General features: G+C 35.8%; 1 protein-coding gene and 1 non-coding gene across 2 annotated transcripts in view; one reads left to right on the top strand and one right to left on the bottom strand.

Moving 5' to 3' along the window:
• The window catches only part of CFAP47 (cilia and flagella associated protein 47), a 480,485-nt gene that overhangs the window by 375,974 nt on the left and 92,260 nt on the right, over positions 1–12,251 (bottom strand).
• LOC117078582 lies at positions 8,996–9,102 on the top strand. The gene has a single exon (XR_004435032.1). It is a non-coding gene; the product is annotated as a U6 spliceosomal RNA (small nuclear RNA).

Raw genomic sequence — 12,251 nt, forward strand, 5'->3', positions numbered from 1 at the left:
AAAAACATTTCTAAAATATCTTGGTTTATTGAATTACCGAAGTTCCCTTTTGTGGAATATTTTAATGGCAATGAATTATAAGTAAAATAGGAAAATTATCCTTGAAATAACAAAAAGGTGATATTGAGCTAAGAAAAAAGTAAACAGAGCTAAAATGATCTCCACACTAGAGTTTGAACAACACAGAAGTGAACAGAAATGCAGAAGAAAAATTTATTGGAATACAGAGAACATATATAGCTGGCATAGCATGTAACATTTCCTAGATAAAACAAGAAAACTCTGGGAGTAAATGGCTATTCTATGGAAGACTAAGAAAAGGCGTATCTGTAAAAATACTCACTGCATTAGAGAAGATATTATAATCTACTGGAAAAAAAAACTCTATACTTCTTGAAACTTACCTCTAAGACATTTGTAATTCTTAATGAAAACTAAAGGGTATCACCAGCTTGTGAAAAAATAAGTAAATAAAATAAAAACAATTTCTGATCCTAAAAATGTATGTATCTTACACGTGTTTTTATTATGCCACTGGAATTAATGGATGATTTGACAGGGGACCAGGATCTATGGGATAGGAGAAAGTTGTAGATAGTGCCCATCCTTGTGTTACTCCTAAAACCTGTCATGTGAAATCCTAAAAGAGACAATGTTACAGCAGACATATAAAAAGTGGCACATGTAATATTGTCTTTCCATTTACAATTGGCGACTAGGAATAACCAGTGAAAATAATATGTTGACTACAACTTTAAAAACAAAGCATTGTTTTGGCATATTACTTCACCATTTAGAGTGCCTTCTTTCATTTAAACAAACAAATTATACTCTGCCTATCACAAATTTTTATAGAATCATTTTCTGAAGAAACCAAACCACCTAAGATTAAAGATCACAGACTAATTTCCCAGACATACCTCCTCAAATTAAAACATTCATTAGTATCCTGATTGCCAGACAGTGATATAATATTTAATGATAAAGCCAGCCTTTTAAGAGGTATTAATAAACATGAGCAAACAGGCAAGGGTCAATAGATATTAAAGAACTATTCAACATAAAAGAGAGAGACATAGAGGAAGAAATAATTCAGCAAAAATAGTGAAAATGTAGTCAACAGAAAAAAAAAGTCAATGAAATCATATTATAATTAGAAATAAAAGGTATTATTTTCCAAAAATAACAGGCTATAAGGAAATAATTAGTAAATACTAAGAACTCTTACTAGTTTAAAACTGCCAAAATAATATTTTAAGATTTAGAAAAGTCAAGTAAGAAAAATATTGGGAAATACAATAAAAAGATGAGGAAAATGGCAATAAGAGAGACTGCCTAAGATAACAAATATATAAATGCACATATACATATATATATACATATATACAACATAATCCATAAAGTACAAAATCCAACCGATAGTAATCTGAGAATATAGAAAACGATGATAGAAAATTTTCAAGAAAGTAATTTATGAACGCTTGTAGAACTAAAGGACATGAGTTCCCCATTTGAAAGAACACAAAAATGTAACACAATAGTAAGGATCCAAACCTGTGGGATATAGCAAAAACAGTGCTAAGAGGGAAGTTTGCAGCATTAAATGCCTATATCAGAAAAGAAGAAAGATCACAAATTAACAACTTAATGTCACACCTTAAGGAACTAGGAAAACAAGAACAAACCAAAGCCAAAATTAGCAGAAGAAAAGAAATAAAGATCAGAGCAGAGCTAAATGAAATAGAAACCAAAAAACAACGCAAAGGATTAACAAAAAGAAAAGCTGGTTCTCAGAAAGTGTTTTAAAAATGGATAAGCTATTATGCTAACTAGACTAACCAAGAAGAGAGAAGATTCAAATAGACACAATCAGATATGAAAACACAGACATTACAACTAATATGACAGACATGCAAAAGATCATCAGAGACTATTATGAGCAACTGTACACTCACGAACTAGAAAATCTGGAGAAGATGGACAAATTCCTGGAAACATACAACCTCCTCAGATTGAACCAAGAAGAAATAAAACTCCTGAACAGACCAATAATGAGTAGAGATTGAATCAGTAATAATAAAAAAAAAAATCTACCACCCAAAAGAGCCCAGGACCAGTGAATTCATAGCTGAATTCTTCCAAACATACAAAGAATTACACCAATCCTCCTAAAACTATTTCCTGTAAGAACTGGAACAAGACAAGGATGCCAACTTTCACACTCTTATTCCACACAGTACTGGAGTCCTCACCAGAGCAATGAAGCAAGAGAAAAAATAAATAAATATATAAAAGGCATCCAAACTGAAAAAGAGGTAGTCAAACTATCCCTGCTCATTGATAAAATCTTACATCTAGAAATCTTTAAAGACTCTACCAAAAACCTCTGAGATTTGATAAATGAATTCAGTAAAGATTCAGCATACAAAATTAACATACAGAAATAAGTAGTGTTTCTATATACAAACAAATCTAACTGAGGATCAAATCATGACAGCAATCTCATTTACAATAGCTTAAAAAATAAATAAAACACTAACCAAGGAAGTAAAAGGTATCTATAAAGACAGCTACAAAACACTGATGAAAGCAATCACAGATGACACAACAAATGGGAAAACATTTAATGCTCATGGATTAGAAGAATCAATTATCATTAAGTGGCCATAGTGCCCAAAGCAATCTAGAGATTCAACACAATTTCTATCAAAGTACCAAGGTCATTTTTCACAGAATTGGAAAAAACAATCCTACAATTCATATCAGAATAATGAAACTGGATCCATACTTCTCCCCATATACAAAAAAATTAATTAAAAATGGATTAAAGGCCTAAATATAAAACTGTAAACTATAATGATCCTAGAGAAAATATAGAAAAAGCTCTTCTGGACATTGGCCTAGGCAAATAATTCATGACCAAGTCCTCAAAACCAAAAACAACAAAAACAAAAATGGACAAATGGGACCTAATGAAACTACAAAGCCTCTGCACAGAGAAATAAACAATAGGAAGAGTAAACAGACAACATACAAAATGGGAGAAAATACTAACTATGCATGTGACAAATGACTAATATCCAGAATCCGTAAGGAACTTAAACAAATCAGGAACAAAATAAATAACCCCATTAAAAAGTGGGCAAAGGACATGAACAGAAACTTCTCAAAAAAAGACAAACATGTAGCCAACAAACATGAAAAACATTTCAGCATCACTAATTATCAGCGAAGTGCAAATTAAAACCACAATGAGATACTATCTTACACTAGTCAGAAAGGCTATTATTAAAAACTAAAAAAACAATGGATGTTAGTGAGGCTATGGAAAAAAGTGAACACTTATATACTGTTGATGGGAATATAAATTAATACAACATTTATGGAAATAGTGTGGAGATTTCCTAAAGAACTAAAAATTGCACTACCATTTGATCTAGCTATCCCACTACTGGGCATAAACCCAAAAGGAAGAAATCATGACATCAGAAAGATACCTGCACATATTGGATAAAGAAAATGTGATACACATATGCACACAAGTGTGCGTGCACACACACACATGCACACCATGGAATAGTACTCAGTCATAAAAAAGAATGAAATCATGTATTTTGCAGCAACATGGTTGGAAGTGGAAGCCATTATTGTCAATGCAATCACTCAGAAACGGAGAGTCAAATACTGTATGTCCTTACTTTTAAGTGGGAGGTAAACAATGGATACACGTGGACATACCCCGTGGAGTAACAGACATTGGAGACTACAAAAGGTGGGATGGTGTGAGATGGCGAGGGTTGAAAACTTACCTACTAGCTACAATGCTCACTATTTGGATGATGGGTACCCTTAAAGCCTAGACTTCACCACTATGCAACATATGCGTGTAAGACATCTGCATTTGTATCCCCTAAATATCTATTTATGTATATATAACATATATAACATATATATATGATGAGAGATTCACATGAAAGTCATCAGTATAAAATAATGAAACACCAGGAGAAAAGAGAAGTTTCTAAAAGCTTCAAAGAGGAAACATTGAGTAGCACATAATGGATGTAGAAGAAAAATAACAGATTTCTAAATACAAGAGAAGATAGAAGACAATAATCATAGTTTCAAAATTTTGAAGAAAATTATTTCAATATAAAATTCTATATTCAACCGCATTATATCATTCAAATGTGGAGGAAAAATGATACTTTCAGACATGAAAATTCTCAAAAAATTAACTCCCTTGGAGTTAATGATGGACTTGATCAGAGTTTTTTGTTAACATTGAAATGGTATTCACCAGCGGACTTAAAAGAAGGCCTATGACATACCTGCCTAGATAGCTTATCAAAAATACATAGAATTTACAAATTTATGGAGCATGGATGACAAAGACATTTATCATATAGGCATTTCATATCTATGTAACTATTAAGAGTACAAAAATAAGGAGCATCAAACAAAAATGGCATCCTTTGGGAACAAGGTTTATATAAATGTCATTCAAAATGATCTAATAAATAGCATGAGGATTAATATTAATTATATTATATTGCATACTGGAAATTTCCTAAGAAAGCAGATTTTAAGTAATTTTGCCACCAAAAAATGTAACTGTGTGGGATGATGGATATGATGGATATGTTAATTTGCTTGACTACGAAATCATTTCACTATGTATATGTATACCAAAACATCATGTTGTACATCTTAAACATATACAATAAAAATTTAAAACCTCATCTGATAATTCAAAAACTAAAAGGAATCCTAGGGAGGGAGAAAAGAACAATTTGGAAGATTTGTCTGACAGATCTCATCTTCTTGAAGAAGAAATGCTACATCTTTGCCTAATTTTTTCTTGTATCATTTGAATCATTAGTGAACTTTGGTTTTGGTTAAGTTATATAATACAAGTAATTCTGATTTTACATCTGAAATCTTTGTGGAAGTAGAAAAATATCTGTAAATGCGTTACATATGTACTTTTTGGAAGTACAAAATATCTAATAAAGCGTTACATATTTACCAACCCTCTAGCTGACAAAGACATTCTAAATTTTCAAGCAATGTTAGACGTCATGAACAAGAGAGATTCTCCATAAAGTTAACAAAGAGATCTATCAGAAAATGAATAATACTAAAGACAAATAACAAATCTTAGAAGACATTCACATTAAATACAAAAATAATATAAACAGCTCACCCAAATCTATCAAATACAAAAACTTAAAAAGCAAAGGTACTTTACTTAAAGGTGAAGTATATGAACAGACAAGTTCCATAAAATATATAATTAAAAGCAAAAGTAGGAAATTCTCATCCTCGTGAGCAATCAAACTGAAAATTGAAATAATGTATTTTTAATCACAGAGAAAGATATACAATTTTTTTTTATATAGACACCATCTTACTTTATCCCCAGGCTGGAGTGCAATAGCAGGATCAAAGCTCACTACTAGGCTCAAGAGATACTTGCGCCCCAGTCTCCTGAGTAACTGGGTCTACAGATGTGCATCACCAAATTCAACTACTTTTTTTTTTTCATTTTATTTAGAGATAGAGTCTCACTATGCTAACCAGGTTGGTCTCAAATTTCTAGCTTCAAGGGACCCTCTAGCCTCAGCCTCCCAAAGTGCTAGGATTATAGGTGTGAATCAAAATTACCAGTTAAGAGAGCCAATTTCTTTAAGTCAACATTAATAAGAATTTACACCAGGGAGGGAGTAAAATGTTAAAACCCTTTAGAAATGTTCTCTGACAACATTCATCTAGAACCTTTAACAAGTATGCACTTTAGATATAATGAAATCCATTTTGAGAATCTCACCAAAAAATTCTAAATAAGAAAAAAGCATTATGCAAAAAATTGTCACTACCACAATATTTATATTAACAAGAAGGTAAAAGAAGGAACAACCTAAATGCTTATGATGATGTTTAGGTCACCTAGAAGAGACACTTACAGGATGAATTTTTTTGCACTAGCTTTCAGGGTTAATTTAAATAATTAATAAGGAACTACAATATCCAAGTAAAACTTTCTATTCAGGTTAAACAGAGAGAGAATGCGTGCAGCAAAATGTTGAAATAGAAGGTTCCACCAATTGTCCTCCCTGCACGGTCACCATTTAACAAGTACCTACACAGAAAAAGCAACTACATAAGAACCAAAAATCAAGTGAGCACTAACAGTACCTGGTTTCAACTTCATAACACTGAAAGACGCTGAAGAAGTAGGTAAAACTGTCATGAATCACTGACATCCCGCGTTCCAAATACCCCGGCAGTGGCAGTATGGTACTGCCCTGTTAGAGCAGAAAGTCAGACCGGACCAAGCACAACTGACATCTACCCATGGAGGGAGAGTTTAAACCAGCCCTAGCCAGAAGTGAATCACTGATCCCAGTAGTGGGAAACTGAGTTCCCACAAGCCTCGCCACCTCAAACTAAAGTGCTGTGGAACCCTAGATAAAATTGAAAGGCAGTCTAGCCCACAGAGACAGCAATTCCTAGGTGAGTCCTAGTGGCTGAGCTAGGCCCAGGTCCAGTGTTCTGGGGAGGCACTTGATCTAATAAGACACCAGCTGGGGGAGCTAAGTAAGTGCTGGCATCACACATCCTCTAACCCAAGGCTGCAGAACTCACAGCTCCAAAGAGATCCTTCTCTTACACTTGAGGAGAAGAGAGGAAAAAGCGGGAGGGCTTTGTCTTGCATTTTGGATAAGAGCTCAGCTGCAGCAGGATAGGGCACCAGTCAGGGTCATAAGCTCCTTTTCCAGACCCTAGCTTTCAGTTGACATTTCTAGAAACACCATGGGCCAGAAGTAAACCCTCTGCCTTGAAGGGGAGAACTCAGTCCTGGCAGCATTCGTCACCTGCTAAGAGCCTGTGGGTCCTGAATAATCAGCAGTGATACCCAAGTTCTACATCAAGGGCCTTAGGTGAGACTCTGAGACTTGATGGCTTCAGGTGGGACTCAGCACATTAAGAGCTGTGGTGGCTATAGGGTGAGAAAAGCACAGGGAAAAGTAATGGGTACTTTGTCTTGCATCTTAGGTACCAGGTCAGCAACAGTGGGAGAGAGCACCAAGAGGGCTCTTGGGATTCCCAATTCCAGAACTTGGCTCTTGGGTGACATTTCTAGACATGCCCTGGGCCAGGGGGGAACCCATTACTCTGAAGTCTGAGTCCCAGAACAGGCAGCATTCACCACAAGCTGACTGAAGAGCCCTTGTGCCTTAAGGAAACATCAGCAGTAGTCTGGCAGCACTCCCTGCGGGCCTGTGATGGCAGTGGCCATGTAATGAGGCTCCTCTGCCTTTGGAATGGGGAAGAAAGAGTGGGAAGAACTGCATCTTGTGGTTTGTGTGCCAGCTCCACTGCAGTACAATAGAACATCAGAGAAACATGCAAGGTTTTTGACTCTAGTCCCTAGCTCCAGGAAAAAACCTCTGGACCCACACGGGGCCTGGGGGAATTTGCTGTCCTGAAGGAAAAGACACAAGACTGGTTGGTTTTGCCACCATCTGATTGTACACCCCTAGGGTCTTGAGTGAACATAGGTGGTAGCCAGGGAGTAGCTACAGGAGGCAGTGGGTGAAACCGAGTGCTGTGCTGGCTTCAGGTCTGACACAGCATAGTCCTAGTGGTGGTGGTCACAGAAGTACTTGTATCACTCCACTCCCAACTCCATGTGTCTCAGAACAGAGAGAGAGACTCTGTTCATTTGGGAGAAAGTAATGAAAAGATCAAGTCTCTGCCTGATAATTCAGAGCATTCTTCTGGATCTTGCCCAAAATCATCAAGGTGGCCCCTCTCTGATTCTGTAAGAATCACAGTGTTACTGGGCTTGGGGTGCCCCTAAATCAGATACAGCTTAGATCACAAAACCCAAGTCCTTTCAAACATCTGGAAAGCCTACCCAAGAAGGACACGTACAAACAATCTCAGAATGTGAACACTACAATAAGTACATAACTCTTGAATGCCCAGATACAGACAAACATCTACAAGTATCAGGACCATCCAGGAAAACATGGCCTCATCAAATGAACTACATAAGGCACAAGGGACCAACCCTGGAGAATCAGAAACATGTGACTGTTCAGAAAGAGGATTCACAATAGCTGTTTTGAGGAAACTCAAAGACATTCAAGATAACAAAGAGAAGGAATTCACAATTCTATAGATAAGATTAACAGAGACTAAAATAATTTTTAAAATCAAGCAGAAATTCTGGAGCTGAAAAATGCAATTGGCATACTGAAGAATGCATTGGAGTTCTAATGGGAGAATTGATCAAGCAGAATAAGAAACAGTAAGTTCAAAGACAGTCTATTTAAAAATACACAGCCAGAGGAGATAAAATAAAAAACAATTAAGCATGCTTTCAGGATCTGGAAAATAGCCTCAGAAGGACAAATCTAAGAGTTACTGCCCTTAAAGAGGCAGTAGAGAAAGAGATGGGGTAGAAAGTTGCTTCAAACGGATAATAACAAAGAACTTCCCAAACTTAGAGAAATATATATAAATATCCAAGTTATAGAACACCAAGCAGATTAAACCCAAATAAGACTACCTCAACGGATTTAATAATCAAAATTCCAAGATCAAGGATAAAGAAAGAATCCTAAAAGCAGACAAAAGAGAAGAAACAAATAAGATACATAGGAGCTCCAACATGTCTGGCAACAGATCTTTCAGTGAAAACCTTACAGGCCAGGTTGGAGTAGTATGAAATATTTAAAATACTGAAGAAAAAAAAAAAAAAACATTTAGCCTAGAATAGTATGTCTGGCAAAATTATCCTTCAAACATGAAGGAGAAATGAAGACTTTCTCAGACAAACAAAAGCTGAGGGATTTAATCAACACCAGAATTGTCCTACAAGAAATGCGTGGAGTACTTCAATCAGAAAGAAAATGGCATTAATGAGCAATAAGAAGTCATCTGAAGGTACAAAACTCACAGGAAATAAGAAGGACACACACAAGTGCTCACCTCAGAGGCACATATACTAAAATTGGAATGATACAGAGAAGATTAGTATGGCCCCTGCAAAAGGATGACACGCAAATTCATGAAGTGTTCCATATTTTTTTGGAACCAACCCAAATGCCCATCAATGATATACTGGATAAAGAAAATGTGGCACATATACACCATGGAATACTATGCAGCCATAAAAAAATAAGTTCATGTTTTTTGCAGTGACATGGATGAAGCTGGAAACCATCATCCTCAGCAAACTAACACAGAAACAGAAAACCAAACATCACATGTTCTCACTCATTAGTGAGAGTTGAACAGTGAGAACACACAGACACAGGGAGGGGAACATCACACATCGGGCCTGTCAGGGGGTGGGGGGAAAAGGGAGGGATAGCATTAGAACAAATACCTAATGCATGTGGGGCTTAAAACCTAGCTGATGTGTTGATGGGTGCAGCAAACCACCATGGCACATGTATACCTATGTAACAAACCTGCACATTCTGCACATGAATCCCAGAACTTAAAATACAGTAAAATGAGTAAATAAAAAATTAAAAAAATAAAAACACAAAAAATTAGCCAGGCATAGTGATGCATGCCTGTAGTCCCAGCTACTTGGAAGGCTGAGGCAGGAGAATCACTTGAACCCAGAAGGCTGAGGGTTGCAGAGCCGAGATCACGCCACTGCACTCCAGCCTGGGCAACAAAACAAGACACCATCTCAAAAAATAGAAAAATTAAAAAAAGAAGGACACATAAAAAACAAATATTATAGCACTGTAACTATGGTGTGTAAAATACTCTTACATAGAAAGACTAAATGACTAAATGATGATCCAATCAAAAATAATAACTACAACACCTTTTCAAGATATAGTACCATAAGGTATAGAGACAACAAAAAGTTAAAAAGCAGAGGGATGAAGTTAAGGCATAAGTTTTTATTAATTTTCTTTTGCTTCTTTATTTGTTTTTCATGCAAATAGTGTTACCTGTTATTAGCTTAAAAGGAAAGGTTATCAGATACTATTTGCAAACCTTATGGTAACCTCAAACCAAAAAAATACAACAGGTACACTAAACATAAAAAGTGAGAGACTAAATTATATCACCAAAGAAAATCACCATCCCTAAGAGGAAGGCAGGAAGAAAACAAAGAAGAAAACAAAGACCACAAAACAAGCAGAAAAGAAATAACAAAATTCAAGGAGTAAGTCCTTACTTAACAATAATAACATTAAATGTAAATGGACTGGCTGAATGGATGAAAGTACAAGACCCAGTGACCTGTTGATAAGCAATACACTTCATCTATTAACATAAAGACCCACATAGACTGAAAACAACGTGATGGAAGAGATATTTCATGCCAACAGAAACTAAAAAACAGCAGGAGTAGCTGCATTTTTATCAGACAAAATAGGTTTCAAGGCAAAAATTATAAGAAGAGACAAAGAAGGTCACTATATAATGATAAAGGAGTCAATTCAGCAAGAGAATATAACAATTATAAACGTATATGCACCCAACCCTGGAGCACTCGGATATGCAAAGTAAATAGTATTAGACCTACAGAAACAAATAGATCTGAACGCAATAATAGCTAGAGTCTTAAACACTCCACTTTCCACATTGGACAGATCTCTCAAACAGAAAATCCAAAAAGAAGCATTTGACTTAATCTACACTATAGACCAAAAGCATCTAATAGATACATACAAAATATTTCATCCAATGGCTACAGAATACATATTCTTCTTCTCAACACATGGATCATTCTTAACGAAGAATCGTATGTCAGGTTCCAAAACAAGTCTTAAAACATTCAAAATTTGAAATTATATCAAGCATCTTCTCTGATTACAATTGAACAAAACAAGAAATCAATAATAAGAGGAATTTTGAAAACTATACAAATTGACAGAAAGAAAACAATGTATCCAAACCCATAGGATACAGCAACAGCAATACTAAAAGCAAAGTTTATAGCTATAAGTGTCTACATCAGAAAAGAGGAAAATCTTCAAATAACTTAATGATGCATCTTTAAAAACTATAAAAACAAGAACAAACCAGAATTAGTAGAAAAAAAGAATAAGATCAGAGCACAAATTTTTAAAATGAAATGAAGAGAGTACAAAAGATCAATGAACAAAAAGTTGATTTTTTTGAAGAGTTAAACAAAATTGACAAACCTTTAGCTAGACTAAAAACAAGAGAGAAGATCCAAATAATAAATCAGAGATTTAAAAAAGGCTTATTGTAACTGATACTGCAGAAATTCAAAGGGTCATTAGTGGCTACTATGAGCAACTATAAACTAATAAATTGGAAAAATCTAGGAGAAACTGATAAATTCCTAGACACATACAATGCACCAAGGTTGAACCACGCTGGGGTTCAGTCAGGCTAGTGGGAAAAATGTTAAAGATAGTTATAGAAATAGCGACAAACTCTCTTGGAAGGCCTGAGAGTTTGCATAGCTTCACATTGCTTGGCTGAAGGCAGCCAGGATCTCTTTGCAGAAGCCAGAAAGATTAGGGTGCAAGTACAAAGGAATGTGTGGAGTTTATCTTACTAACCTGTTTACTTATATGTGCTTAAGACTAACCTTTGTCCTACCACAGGTGCTTAACTGTCTCCCACTGAGGGGGGGGGGAGGAGGTCGGCAGAAGTTTATTACCTGCAAATGGTGTTTGCTTTAGGCCTAGGAACCTGGCCTTAAATCTTTACCCTCTAGTGATGTTTACTCACGACCTTTTAATCTTTACTAAATAATGCAAGTCTCACTGACTGATTGAGGCTGCAGTCTCAACTGTTTACAGGACTCTGCTGGAGTCTGTAAGAGGCTCAGACACTCAGCTGGACTGGCAAAGCAGAATATCTGTGTGTCAGTGTACTTCATTCATCTGTCGCTGGGTCAGGAGTGTGCTAGGGACACACCCCCCACAATTGGTGCCCCCGTGTGAGGAGCACTACTGCAGAACCAGGGGGAAATTCCAAACTTCAACAGACCAATAACAAGTAATGAGATTCAAGACATAATAAAAAGTCTCTTAGTAAAGAAAACCTGGTATCACCACTGTTGTATTCCACCAATCATTTAAAGAAAAACTAACACCAATCTTCCTCAAACTATTCTGAAAAATAAAAGACAATGGAATACTTCCAAATGCATTCTATGAGGCCAGTATTCCTCTGATACCAAAACCAGACAATGACACATCAAAAAAAAAAAAAAAAAAAAGATAGGA

Source organism: Trachypithecus francoisi, unplaced genomic scaffold (genome assembly GCF_009764315.1).
Source record: "Trachypithecus francoisi isolate TF-2019V2 unplaced genomic scaffold, Tfra_2.0 Lachesis_group6, whole genome shotgun sequence".
NCBI lineage: Eukaryota > Metazoa > Chordata > Mammalia > Primates > Cercopithecidae > Trachypithecus > Trachypithecus francoisi.